General features: G+C 37.2%; 1 pseudogene; it reads left to right on the forward strand.

Annotated features, from left to right (window-relative positions):
* Positions 1-11,596: 11,596 nt before the first annotated feature.
* On the forward strand, positions 11,597-12,852 carry LOC102887549 (annotated as a pseudogene).
* Positions 12,853-14,196: the final 1,344 nt, after the last annotated feature.

The following is a 14,196-nucleotide window of genomic DNA, read 5'->3' on the forward strand; positions in this document are numbered from 1 at the left end:
TGAACAAGGGTCTGACCCACCAGGCTTTCGTCAGTCACAGAGGAGGGTTTAGCTGGTAGAGATTTTACATACTGTACATCTTTTGATGTTAATAATACTTCATGCCTTTAGTTCAGTTTTCACCACCCATCTTGGCTAGATCTTTGTTAGGTTAATCAACATCTAAGGTTTATAAACTATCTGACTTTAGTTTCCCCACATGTAAAATGGAGTATTCCATAGTCGTGAACTAGAAATGCACTTGGACATATGTTAAGACAAAAGAAGCTCTGTACAGTAAGAGGCTTTCTTGGTGTGGTTATCTACACAGGAGAGGGAGCTAAGGCACTTCACAAAGAAGAGTTGTAATTGTCCAGCTGCACCCAGATGCCCTCATTGTATCTGTGTCCGCAGTCACTGATGGGTTGATCCAATTCAGTAGTCCCAAGCCTTGATTTTCTCAAACATTAAAGCTGAAAATAAAAGCAACACCTCTTTATAATGTCTATTGATCTGAGTTTACAATCATGTCTTTGGCATGGTGGGGGAATCATTGCTTATCCTGACAACCACGGTTTGCTTTAAGTCTTTGCTACCGAGGCTACTAAATGGGCAGGGGAAAGTTCTCTGGAATGTTCTTCCAAATGTTTCATATTTTACTTCACAAAATATGGTCCAATAATAGGCCTCCCCTATCATAAACTCACGAAAGCAAGAGGTATGAAATCCAGCTTCTCTGTTATCTCACTCATGCTGACTGCAGAGGTCTCCAAACGGTAGGGAGGCATAAATGAAATTTATCGCCAGATAAGCCTTCCAGAAGACTAGGCAGGTGAAAGGAAGCGTCTTACTCTGGTAGATGGTATTTTCCATAGGGCAGGGTGAGGCTCCCAGACCCTAGAATCTCCACATTTCTCCCATGCTGAGCCCAGAGCTGAAAAAAAGTATGCAGTGGTGCACAAATGTGCACTGAAATTAAAAAAAAAAAAAAAAAATGTTCACTGACCTTTTGGGAGCTTTCCTGCTGCTTAAGAATCTACTGACCTACAGGCAATTACTGCACATAAATGCCTAGCTTCTGCTGGGAATTCGACTCTGGGCTTTTGCCTGCTGCTTTTCTCCTTCTTCCTTCTCCAAGCAACCATGTTCAAGCAGCAAAGACCCCAACCGCTTTAGCCCACAGGGAAAGCGTGAGGCTAGGCTCTCCACCCGGGCTGGCTCCGCACTGCTGTTTGCTTGCAAACAGTCAGTTACCAGGAAATGTGGAGTCAGCTCAGCTCCTGTTTCCCTTAATTTTCTTCACCCCATGCAGTGGGTTTTTCTCTTCTGCTGCCCCAGCTGTCCTTGCTTTTCCCAGGATGGCAGAGTCCGCCCCAGCTGCGGTCTGCGCTTCCTGTGAAGTTCCTGGTGCCTACTTGACCTCAGGTGCCCTGCCCAGACTCCTCATTTCCCAAGCCTTGTGAAGCAACGTGAAAAATCGAGCAGTAGCAGCAGCAGCAGCAGCAAGTGACAACAAGCATTAATGGAGATGGTGGCATGGCGTTGACTCAGGAGTCAGACTTGGGTTCGCATTCTGCTTCTGTTACGGTTATCGGTTATTGTAGGCAAGCTGTTTAACTCTCCTGAGAATCTCAGTTTTTTCAATGGCAAAGACAAGATAATGTCAATCTGTCGTAAGGAAGAAATAAAATAACACCTAAAAATTCCAGGACGGAGTAGACCCCTCTTACATCAGTGTTCACCTCTGCTTCCTTTCCAAAAAGTATGATCTGCTCGAGGCGACATTCTGGGGTCGGCGTGCAAATGTACAAGACAAACAGCAACCTGACCCCAGGGGGCTTACAAACTACTTGAGGGCTGTGAGTCCAAGTGAGAGAAAAGTTAACAGCTCATCCAGGTTTTAAACAAAAGTTGAAAACAGACAATGGGAGATAAACCGCAAGGCAGAGACCATTGATGAATTAATGTGAAAGAATGTGGTATAGAATTTTACTCTGGAATAATCAAGAAAGGTTTTATGGAAACAATGCAATATGAGCTGCGTCTCCCAGATGAGTCTGTCCTCAGGAGAGCGGATAAAAGTGGACGTGGTGGACGGAGGCGACGCCGAACAAACGCGACGCCGAACAAACGCGTCTTGGATAAAAAATGCATGTGGGTGGGAAACACGGTGGCCCTATTTTCACAGGAGCAGAGGGTTGGTTCCACCATAGTGGGAAAATTAACTGGCGAAAGGTGTTGGGACAGTGGGTCTTTGCCAGAGTTAGCAAATAGAAATTTAGGATGCCCAGTTAAAAGCAGAGAATTTTTCAGTCTAAGTATGTCCCAGACACTGTGTACTTGCACTAAGAAAAAGTACTTGTCGTTTATCTGAAATCTAGATTTATCTAGGCATCCTGCATTTTATCTGGCAACCTGACCTTAAATGCCAAGCCATGGATTTTGCCCTTGACCTCACATCACCCAGGGTTTTAGAGAGAGGAGTGAACTGATGAATAAAGCATTTTAACAAAGATCGACTTGATAAAATGCCAGAATGGTTCGGAGGGAGAGAGCGAGCTTGGCGGCAGGAAGGTTGGCCCTTGCATATTCTTTCCTGGTTTAAACACATGTTCTCATACATATAGACAGAATTCTAACAACGTACGAGCCAAAGATATATTTGTTTTTTTCCGTGATTTAGAAAATTATGGAATGTGAGGATACTGGATGAAAGCTTAGTGACTAACAGGAAGGTGTTTCTAATTAACATTAATCCAGGCTCCAAGGACGGAATATACCATATCGTATTTCATCAGTGGAGGGGGACCACCTCTAGCTCTTTCCAGAATTCTGTCAGCGAATCTTAGTGATAAGCATGTTTCCTGGAACACTATCGCTTTTCTTTGATTTAGAGTCTACGAAGAGAAAGAAGAAGTTTAAATAGTAATGTTCTCCTTGGATATTTCTTTAGATAAACTAAGAAAACACTATGACTTGCTTTTTATTCGTCTTTAGATTTATTTAGCTGCCATTTAAAATTAAATTTCCACATCGAATGCCTATTTACTCTCAGTAGAAGAAAACAAATCTTTGGTTTTTCTTTTTTTTTCTTGGATAAAAAAATTTTTAAGGTTATGATTTTAAGACCATTTTCAAAGTGGATATTTCTCTTTATCTAATTTTATCAAATTGGATCTAATTTGCTGAAATTCAGCCTGCTGAAAACTAATAGTATTATACATCTTATTGATGGTTTGATTATTTCCTCAAGCGATTTTACTAAATATTTTCACTGAAAGAGAAAAGATCTAGGCAACTCTTTCAATCCCGAAATTGATTTTAGAAGATGATGGATATATGTATGTGTATGAAAATATTTTTTCATTAATTATGTCAGAAGTTAAAAATATGTATTTGCAAAATCCTATCAATAATATAGACAACCTAAGTGTTCACCTTTGTCACCTGGTGCAAGGACAGGTAGAAATTAATATCAGGTACTCTGATACTATGGTCAGTTGAGATTTTATCTCAAAACCTTTTAATGAGGATTATGTTTAGTGTCGGGTGGGTACACGACTGATAGAGATCACTTCATAAATTACATAAATCTCTAACCATTATGCTGTACACCTGAAACTAGTATAAAATAATATTGAATGTTGACTTTAATTGAAAAAAAAAGTCCCATGCAGAACATACTGAGACTCACGCCAGAAGACAAATCTAGAAGGTCCGCCAGTTTGGAATGTGAGATCTAGATCGCAAAGGACACCCACGTCTGTCCAGACGCTGATGGAAGTCTGGTTGCTGCAGTGACTTGCCTATGCTGAGCTGTGCCTCTCTCATCACCCAGGAGACAGCAAGGGAGAATCTGCTCACCAGGAAATGCACCTTTTCAGTTTCTGTACTCCGAGCTCAGAAATTTGAGACCAAGCAGCCAGAATCAGCTGATAAACTCTTGAGTTTAATTTTGATTGAAGATTTTGCTCCTTCATTTGGTTGGAATTTTTGTTACCATTTCCTGTATAGCTGGAGTCCTTTTCTTACAGTTACTAAAGAAAATTCTTGAGGATTATGGAAATGAATTCAGGGTTAGGAAAACTGGCCTTCCCCCCAAATCCCATTTCTAATTCTATGGATTAGTCTTGGAATTATTTTTCAAATGCCATTCACCGTTTTGACGTTTTCACTCCAGTGTCATTGTTTCAAACACGTTGGATTGGTTTTGCCTGTATTTACCAATGTCAAGTCCTCCTTCACCAGTTATCCGCATTGCCTTCTCTCCTCTTTACAGAATGAGATAATATACATAAACGCCTGCAGCAAATGGACACAGAGTTACTCCAATACAGATCCCCCTGTAAGCTAAAGCAAGATAAAGCAGAGTAGTAGTCTTAATTTTTTGTATTTATCCCCAAATTTCTTTCCCAATTTTTGACTTACGGGCCATTGATTATTTTTCATGACTACTTGTTCCCCTAGCTTATGTTTCTTCTTTCATTCCCTCAAAAAGTATATAGACAGATATATTTGTATTATATAAACTTTCAAACAGTTTTATTGGAGACTAGGTATGCTCGGGTAAGATCTAAGGAAAAGCTTTAGTTTGGCTTAGGGGTAAGAAGATCAGCCTTTCCTTTTATGTAGAGGCTTCTGAGGCCACTTTTTGATATCTTCTTAAATAATGTGGGATAATTGAATCCTTTAAAAAATAGACCTAGTGCCCTTTGCCTGGGGCTAGCACAAAAACAGCCTTTTTTTGAGGTGAATTAGTTCTACTTTTTAAAAAAATATCATATCTTACAAGCTAAGGGTTCTTGGGAGAAGACAAGCTTACGTGTACATATATATATTTTTTGGATAGATGATCCATCAAAATTTGCCAAAAATATGATTGAAATACACTTTTTCGTATGATTGAGAATTCTATAAACTGTTGAGTAACCTTTTAGGGTTTTCCAAATCTGGCAATCTGCCCCACGCACTGAGAAAAACTTCCACGAAGACAATGCACAATAAATGCAAAAATTATTTATTCGGTGCCAACTGAGATGCTTCTTGGCCCAGCCAAGAAGTCAGCCACGTTATCCGTAAAAGTCATTCAGTTAGCATGTAGAGCAACAATGATTTTTATATTAAAGAAAAAAAAAAAAAAAGAAGTTAAATGTGTCGTGTTCCTGTGAGAGGAAGCGGGGCTGTGTTGGATCAGTGACGATGGCTCTCTGAGGAGACGGGCCTGGAGCTCAGGGTGGCAGCCATAAGGATGGTGGGAAGTGATGAGAAACCTGCCACTGTCGAAACCAAAGAGGAGTCTGGATAAGTTGAGGGAACCTGCAGGAGACCCACGGGGATGTTTGCAGCATATGGGAGCCCGGAGCTATCCAAGAAAGTTGGCGCCCTGGTATGTCAACAGTCTTTTTCCTCATATTAATATTAAAAATGTGCTAAATAAAAAGCCTCATACTTAAAAAAATAATAATAATAACCCTTAAGAGTGGAGGAATCCTCCCTTTAAATGACATCTTTTTAAATATAGGAAAGTGTTGTTGTTGCAAACGAATGTATAAATATTTTAACACTTTAAAAGCTCCTAGAACCCATTTAAATGATTACTTGTTATCTAGAGATGAGAGACACACGCATGTCTCTCATCTCTAGATAACTCTTAGGGACTCTAAACCAAAGGATGCCTGTATTCATTCTCTTCTGTGAAAACAGCATCCAAGTGTTTCATGACTGAAGAACGTTGTGCAGTAGAATCTGCTAGTTTAACATCGCTCCCCGAACTAATACATCACAGATTGGAATTTCTGGAACAAAGGTACCATGTGCTTATGTGTTTTATTATTTTAGCACAAAATGTTTTTCTGTTGTGTTGAGAAGCTACATGTAACCTGGTGTCCTATGCCTTCCAAAAAAAAAAAAATTGCTAGCATAAATTTTTTTTTTAAAAAGGTTAGCATTCCAAACATTTTTCTGTTCTCTAGAGGCAACAGAATGCAATGTGAAATCCTTCCAACAGAGGGCTCTATGGGTTTGAGTTAGAGCAAAAAGGAAAGAGAAACTACTTGGGTTTAGGTTGCTATAGTAAATTCTGTATTATCCTTAAAAATAGAACTGACAAAAATGGAGTCAGTTGAGTTGAACTGGAAGAATCATCCAAAGATTAAATGGAAGGTCTACTTTTACAAGACGGAATTTCATAATTCTTTGAATTGATGTTCTTTTCAAAAGACAAAACACATCTTACCATCTCTAAACAAGAAAGAAGGCAAATTAGAGATATCCTATGCTCTCAAGTACTATTAATATTACCTCTTTCAGTTACATTTTATAAGAAAACAGGAGCTACTGCATTCATTCTCTCTTTGGAGACATTTTATCTTTGCTGTTGGCAAATAATTTACTGTTGGCGTAAGGAGATGTATTACGTACATAATATGCATTGTAAATATTTAATACATAAAATATATGTTTGTATGCATGCACAAAGCAAAATGTTACTAAAATATTTTACAAAAGCAAGTGATACTGTTTAAAAAGGTAAAGTACAAAAGCATAAGAATAAGCTCTCTTGAAATTTATTTCTCTACCTATGCATACTATCCAGTATACTTTTTCATGTGAGGCCTAGTTATTTATTCTATTTTCAGATCAGAAAGCTTACAATATATGCACTCAAATAGAGCAAAAAATAAACTGAAGCAATAAGTTGTTTTTGGATTATAGATCTTAGTCTTCTGACTTTAATAAATGTTTTATCTAATTTCAGTGTTCTTTGAAATACATGGGTTCATTATATTCTATGAGCAGACAGCTTTTAAAAATTTTAACCCACTTTACTATGTCTAGTTGAAAATGTTTATTTCATTTGATGTACAGGCATTTTGATGGCATAATTAATATTCGATTTAACTAAATAATTTTGAAATTTGGATATAATTTCTAAAATATATTTACCTAAAATTTCAAAATTACCCTTTCAAAATATTCTCTAAATGTCACTGAGAAATACTGGCATCTTAATAAAAATCTATATTCACTACCAAAAATGTTTCCTTCTAGATCTTCTTGAATACAAATGCACATTATAATTTGATATTCTGGGTAAACCATTAGTATATAAACTATATATAATGAATTCATTTTATGTATACATTTTCATGTAATACTATATTAATATATTCTGTATTTATAATCTATATTTTTTCAAAAGACATATAGTTATTTTTACTATAATGGCTTTGACCTGCTAAGATTTTTCTGTGTATGATGCTTTGATCTGATAACATTAATAAACAAACTCTGGTTTATTTTGAATAGTATGTTCATCACATATGTCCTTACTATAATCTTTTTTTCAAGCAAATGAAATTTGGTTTGGTTATCTACAAAAATATTTTCAATATTTTTTATTTACAAAACGTTTTGCTAACAACTTACTTTAAACACAGTTACAACCTTAGTGTTCATATAGAGTTTAATTACCAATTATATTTCCACTTGTCTTTTGTTTTCTTTTTGTATAAATTGGAGAAGAGAGATTTCTAATAAAATCCAAAAAATAAAAAAAAATAAAAATTCAAACCAAATTACTTAGAGTCCTCTCAGAGATTTTTTTAAAATAAAAGTTCTTTTTTGAAATAGTTTTTACTGTGGGTAAATCAGGTTTCTAATTTTTGTTTTGTTTAAAATGAAACTATATGGAACATGACGACGACTTTCCATGGATTTCCTAATAAAGATGCAGTAGCAGCTAACGACCTTGGCTTCATAGGGCTACTGTTTTAAGATTGCAAGATTTTGCCTGTATTCCAAGAGTTCTTTCTTACATATGTAAATTCTTCTAGAATATTTCCCCTTTCACATACAGGAAACATGGTTTTTGTATGGCTTATTTTACCTATCAACGATAAACTTAAAGTCATAGGCAACTGCCCTTTTTTGTCTTGGGGTCCAAGCATTTATAACTTTTCTAGGCAGTGGTTAGCCTTCACTAATATTTCAATTATTGTATTTAAAAGATGATTACATGAAAAACATATGAAATGCTGAGTAAGGATAATGTGGCCACATTTTAGGCTCCATTTCTACTTAAGGTAACAATCACCTACCTCTAGGCATTTTTAAATATAATGTCAGCAACACGTATTTATAGGCAAAATTTCAAAAGGAAGTCGTGGTACCGCATCATGTTTATAGCAAGGCAGAGATCAGCATTATTTGCATCTGTGAGTATTGCTTTGTATGGTTACATGAAAAAGAAAATAACAAAAACCAATAATATTTTCTAAAACTAGCACACAAAGCTAATGGTTTGCTTTGTGCACCTGCCAGTTTGGGTTGCTATTAAAGCCACCCTGGAAATTCTCCTTTCTTTGTGCAATATTTTATGCTTTTCTTTTCTTCGGGGCAGATTGGTTCTGCCTGCACTTTATTCCTGAACCCACGTTCATTCAAAATGGATTGGCAGACTTAAATACTCTATCCAGTGCCGCTGCTGACTAGTAATGCCCCTCCCCCACCCCGCTCCCACCCCTTCATACTAGGGTGATCGATCTCTCTCTCTCTCTCTCTCTCTCTCTCTCCCCCCCTCCTCTCTCTCTCTCACATATACACATACACATACACATACACACACAGTCACACACAGATACCGGTGGCCCTACTGTCAACAAAGAATGCATAATGGTGAAGTACTCAGCAGTAATTTTGGAGATGTTTTGCCTTGCATGTTTTGAAAGTATTTCTGAAGAGTATAAATAAATGTGCTCTAAACTCTCCCCCCTTTCTCTGTGCTGATATTTAGAGCTAAACTCTCATCTAAAGGGGCAGAACTGCAGTGGCTTGAATGCTTTCAGGGAACAAATATGTGGCTCAATGGCTTCCTCTCTTTTCAATAATATTATACCATATAGATTTAATAACTGGGTGATTGAAAACATTTTGATGATGAAGCAGTTTCTCTGATCTGCAAAGGAAAGCATTTGAAAACATCTGATTTGTTCATGTACCAATTAATTATTGAAGCAACAGAAAATACAGGCTACTGTGCTTTTTTCCTGCAAAGAGGCAGCAGTGTGTGTGTGTGTGTGTGTGTGTGTGTGTGTGTGTTGTGTGGTCTGTTGTTTGTGCTCTTAGGCTCATGTTTATATTTATGTATATATCACTTAGAAGAAAAACTTGGCCAGAAATTTCTTCATTCTGACCTTGAAAATTATTGGGAGATTTTCTGTGTGTGTGTGTGATAGGGTAGTATTTTGATGTAATAGGATCATAATCCTTTTTCTTTCCTCTTTTAATTTGTTCTTCCTCTACACTACCTAAATAGGCTTTACGACCAAACACCAAACATCACCTTTAATTTTAATTTCTATTTCTAGCCTGTATTTTATTAGCACCTTTTCTGTTTTATATAGTCTACTCACTGATATGGCACCAGATCTGTTGTGAGCAAATAATACCGTTTTTGTTTAATGTTCCAATAAACATTTTTTTACTGCGTGGTGCATTTTCTATATTTTGAATCTTACTTAATATGCTTAGGTTTTGGGGGACTACTTTATGATGTTTGGACTTGAGTTCATCTTATTTTTCAGAGTCTGGGGTCCCTAAAGTTATAAGGTAAAGGAAAAACATATCCTTGGGTTATTGTAAAATTTGTTGCTTTGTATTGTGACAATAGTGTTCATATGCCTGACATCCTCATAATAATATTAAGTTCTATTTTTTAGTGTGATGTACTGTATACATTTGTATAAATGTCACAGCCTGTAATCACTTCCTTTGTCATCGACGATTAATCTAAAAAAATCGAATAATTCACTGCCCCTTGCCATTTACATATCGTCTGCTGCCATCTGCTCTTCTCAGCAGCAGTAAATGATGGGTAATTAACTCAGTGCCTTTGTCTTTCCCTTGCTGAATGTCTGACACATATAGATTTTCCTCTGTGTGCGTATGCATGCGTGTGTGTGTGTGCGTGTGTGTGTGTGTGTGTGTGTGCAAGTAAGGGGAAGAGGGAGGGGATGAGAGAGTGGAAAAGAATGAATGGTAGTGCAAATATGGAAGTCAGCACAATATAATTCCAAGAGAAAAAGCCAAACAAAGATATTGGTTCAGAGAAGGGGCCATATCTTATGACCTTAAGTCTTCTCAAGCCAAAAGGAAGAACTACTAGAACGATGGCTGCCTTGCACAAGCAAGAAGTGTTTTTCTAAAACCTCAGTGGTCAAGGTCAAGACGCAAAACCAAGTAAAGGCTCCATAAGCTATTTCTAGCTACCAGAGTCCAAAGACATCATGTAAATGAGTCTAAGTGTAGGGTACCCACAACCCACATAATGTTCTAATTGACTTCTGAACCAGTAGCCAGAATGTGTGTTTTGAGAAATGGTTATGGAAGGAAATCTCAGATGATCTTGACTTCGCATATTTTTTTAAATAGCAAGTCTCAAAGGAAACTATAAAGATTTATAAGACTGGGGAAACAGCATCACCATCTTGGATTTCCCTAAACTTCCTGTTTGATTATTCGGTTGCTCCCAGTGCAGCCCAAGAGTACTTTAGAAAGGAATCCTATGCTATCCTGAGGACTATATATATAATGTTGCTCTAATAATTCTTGTTTGAAACATATATCTTATAATATGAGAAAATTATTTGGAAAGTGACTCATCTTGATAACATTAAAAATAATTAAAAGATAAAATTTTAAGGAAGGTCAGAATCTCTCTTGCTCAGCATGGCTTTTATGCCAGGTCAAGTCAGTCATAATCATTTTCACATGGAATTGGTAAAGTTTGCTTCATTTGGAGACTAATATTTTTGTTGTCTGTAATTTAAGCAAGCTAAATACGTCAGGTTCTCAAATGATGTTGCTTTGTTCAACATGGTTTCATTAGAGCGTTGGTAAGAAAAAAATGATTTCTGGTGGGGCTGCTATCTGTATGGGATTTCTCTGGGTCCTCTGGTTTCCTCCCACGTCTCAAAGATGTAACTGCCGTGTGTGTGAGTGGCCCTGTGATGAAATGGCGTTCTCCAGGGGGCAATCTCGCCCTGTGCCCTGAGCTGCCAGGACAGGCCCCAGCTAACCATGACCCTGAACTGGAATAAGTGGGCTGGAAAATCATTATCATACTTGTTTTGATTCATCTCTCTTAAATGTATGTATACCTCACATTTATTTCAATGTTTAATATTAGAAGGATTTGGGGTTTTTATTTAAAAGTTTGGTGACGTTTTTGTGACCAGAAATATGCCGTAGAAACTTAACTCTTGTTTATATCAATTAACCTGGTAAAATTGGTTTTGTCACATGTCATTTTGCTTGAAGTTGCAGTTCCTGAGAACCAGATGACAATGATAAGTGAGGACTTTAATCCATTTCCTGTTTGCCCCAAGAATACTGGCCGGCGGTACTTGAAGCTGTGGTGTTTACCCTGAGATAACCTATGGATTGTAGTCCTGACTTTACCCCTGAAGTTTGCCGTGAAATATCTTGCTTTTATTATTTCGCATCGCTTTTGTATATGATAGTTTTTGGAAAGAAATGACATCATTCCGCTTATACCATTCCATTTTTAATAGTGGTATTTCCATTTATAAAATATAGTAATTCTCAATAATTGAAAATGTCAACTCCTAGAAAATGTAGCATTCCTACATGTGATGTTAACATCATTCTCGACCAATTGTTAGCCAAAGATTCATTTGATGAATTTGATTTTTCCGAAATAGAGGATTCTGACAATTTTTCAAATAGTGCTTCAGAGGTTTACACGGTCAGGCCTCCGACCGATTCAGAATTGGATGGAAATAGCCCCGCATCATATGACTCGGGTCGCGCTCTGAAATGCTCTACTCGTGTTATGATTCCATGTCAAAGGTATGACTTTGTTGGCACACCTGGCGGAAAAGTTGATGTCAGTGATACCGTTGACCCACTGCAGTATTTTGAATGGTACTTTATTGAGGAATTAGTTTCAGAAATTACCAGTGAAACGAATGCACAAGCTGCCTCGTTGGCTCCCAAGCCACCTGGTCCTAAAGGATTCTCATGAGTGGATAAACGGAAAGGCTCTGATGATGATGAACTGAGAGTCTTTTTTGCAGTAATGTTACTGTGAGGTATTGTGCAGAAACCCGAGCTGGAGACATTTGAGTCCACAAGGCCTCTTTTGGATACACCTTACCTCAAGCGAATTATGACTGGCGAAAGATTTTTACTTTTTCTTTGGTGCCTGCATTTTGTCAACAATTCTTCCATATCCACTGGTCATTCAAAGGCCCAGATTTCACAGCAGAAGATCAAACCCGTGTTCTACTTTCTTATAAATAAGTTTTCAACTGTATGTACTCCAAACAGAAATAATACAGTCGATGAATCACTGATGCTGGTCAAGGGATGATTAGTATGAAGCAGGACATCCTGACAAAATGAGCATGATTTGGTCTCAAGCCGTGTGTACTTTGCGAGAGTCAGTCTGGTTACATGTTCAATGCACTTGTTCACACAGGACCCAGTGTGAATTTGAAAGATCCAGCTTGCGGTCTGAAATCATTGTATATTGTTCCTTAGTCAATGACCTTCTTGGCCAAGGATGGTGTGTCTTCTTTGATAACTTTTGTACATCTCCCATGCTTTTCAGAGAATTACATCAGAACAGGACTGATGCAGTTGGGACAGCTCGTTTGAACAGAAAACAGATGCCACATGATCTGAAAAAAAGGAATTGCCAAGGGGATGACTGTAGCCAGATTCGATTCTGAAATTATGGCACTGAAATGGTGTGACAAGAAGGAGGTGACGATGTTGTCACCATTCCACAATGATACTGTGACTGAAGGAGACAACAGGAATGGAAAGAAAACTAAGAAGCCATGTTGAGAAAAAAGCTCTTTACTAATTATATTTTGCTGACATATGCCAATTATATTCAGCAATATTGTTCTCCCAGCCTGTTGGGTCACGTAACAGCCTGAGAGGACAATGATGCTGAATTAACAATTGCAGTGAAAGCTTTCAAGAATCTTTTACTCAATTAGATGCTGACAAATTTACCTGTAAGTCATAAAAATTTTATGAAATTTAAATAGTTTCATAAAGTGCATGTACTTCACACAGTTAAAACAATTACTCTGAGATATGGAGTTCATTTTTCTATCTATATTTATAACGTTCCTTCCTTATTTTTAAGTGATTTCATGATTATGTATTTTTAAGCCATTTCATCACATAATGTATGTATTAAGTTGTCTCTGCCAGTCATTTGAAACTGATATAAAAATGCAATTTAATGATTCAATGGCCTTCCAGTGATGTCCAGTTGTTTTTTGATTACAGACAGATCATTTAACCTTCAGAGGTCCCGTGATGGTAGATGCTGAGCAAAGATCAACCACAAACACCAAAATTAAGCCAAATGATAAATGTTTTTAAGCACTCGTGACTCGGGAAAAAAAATTATTGAACACTGATCGTCATATGCATTTCTGTGACGTCAGGATTAGAGACAAGTTCTGTTTAGAAATAACTCAAAGAACAGTTTTTATATTTTATTTTCACACCGAAAACCACTCAGATTTGCTTCAGCCTCAAAGAACGTGTTTATATAAAATTAAATTAACACTGGTGGTGAGCTGCCCTTTTTTTTTCTAAACGGGAAATGGGTTAAGTGAGGGACTGTATAGTTCTTGTTCTCAAGGAGTTTGTCCTTTATATCTTTGTTTGTATCTAACTACTTATGGAGAGATTATTAAATCAATCAACCGATCAAAGGAATAAGCTATAGATCTATAAAATCTTGATCTTATAATCCTTAAGATTTTTATCACTGTGTGTTCTCAAGGTCTGAGTCATCTTCGAACTCCCCACTGAAGGGGAGAAGTCAGTATGTTTCCAGAGAAACTCTTCAGTCCATGTGAGACTTTCTACATGATGCTTCTGTCGTGCAGCCCAAGCTCTATGCCTCTACTTTTCTGTCTGTACAATGGCCATGGAAAACTCTTCTATTTTTCTAAAACAATAATTTAATAAAAGGAAATTGTTTTATAAATTTAAATGCTACATTTCTAATGAGACTGTGCTGTATATGGTGGTGCTGATTCTGGTACCTCTAAGACTGTTTATATTTCTATGAGTCACGAGTGCTTAAAAACATTTATCATTTGGCTTAATTTTGGTGTTTGTGGTTGATCTTTGCTCAGCATCTACCATCACGGGACCTCTGAA

Source organism: Pteropus alecto, unplaced genomic scaffold (genome assembly GCF_000325575.1).
Source record: "Pteropus alecto unplaced genomic scaffold, ASM32557v1 scaffold87, whole genome shotgun sequence".
In the NCBI taxonomy this organism is placed as follows: domain Eukaryota; kingdom Metazoa; phylum Chordata; class Mammalia; order Chiroptera; family Pteropodidae; genus Pteropus; species Pteropus alecto.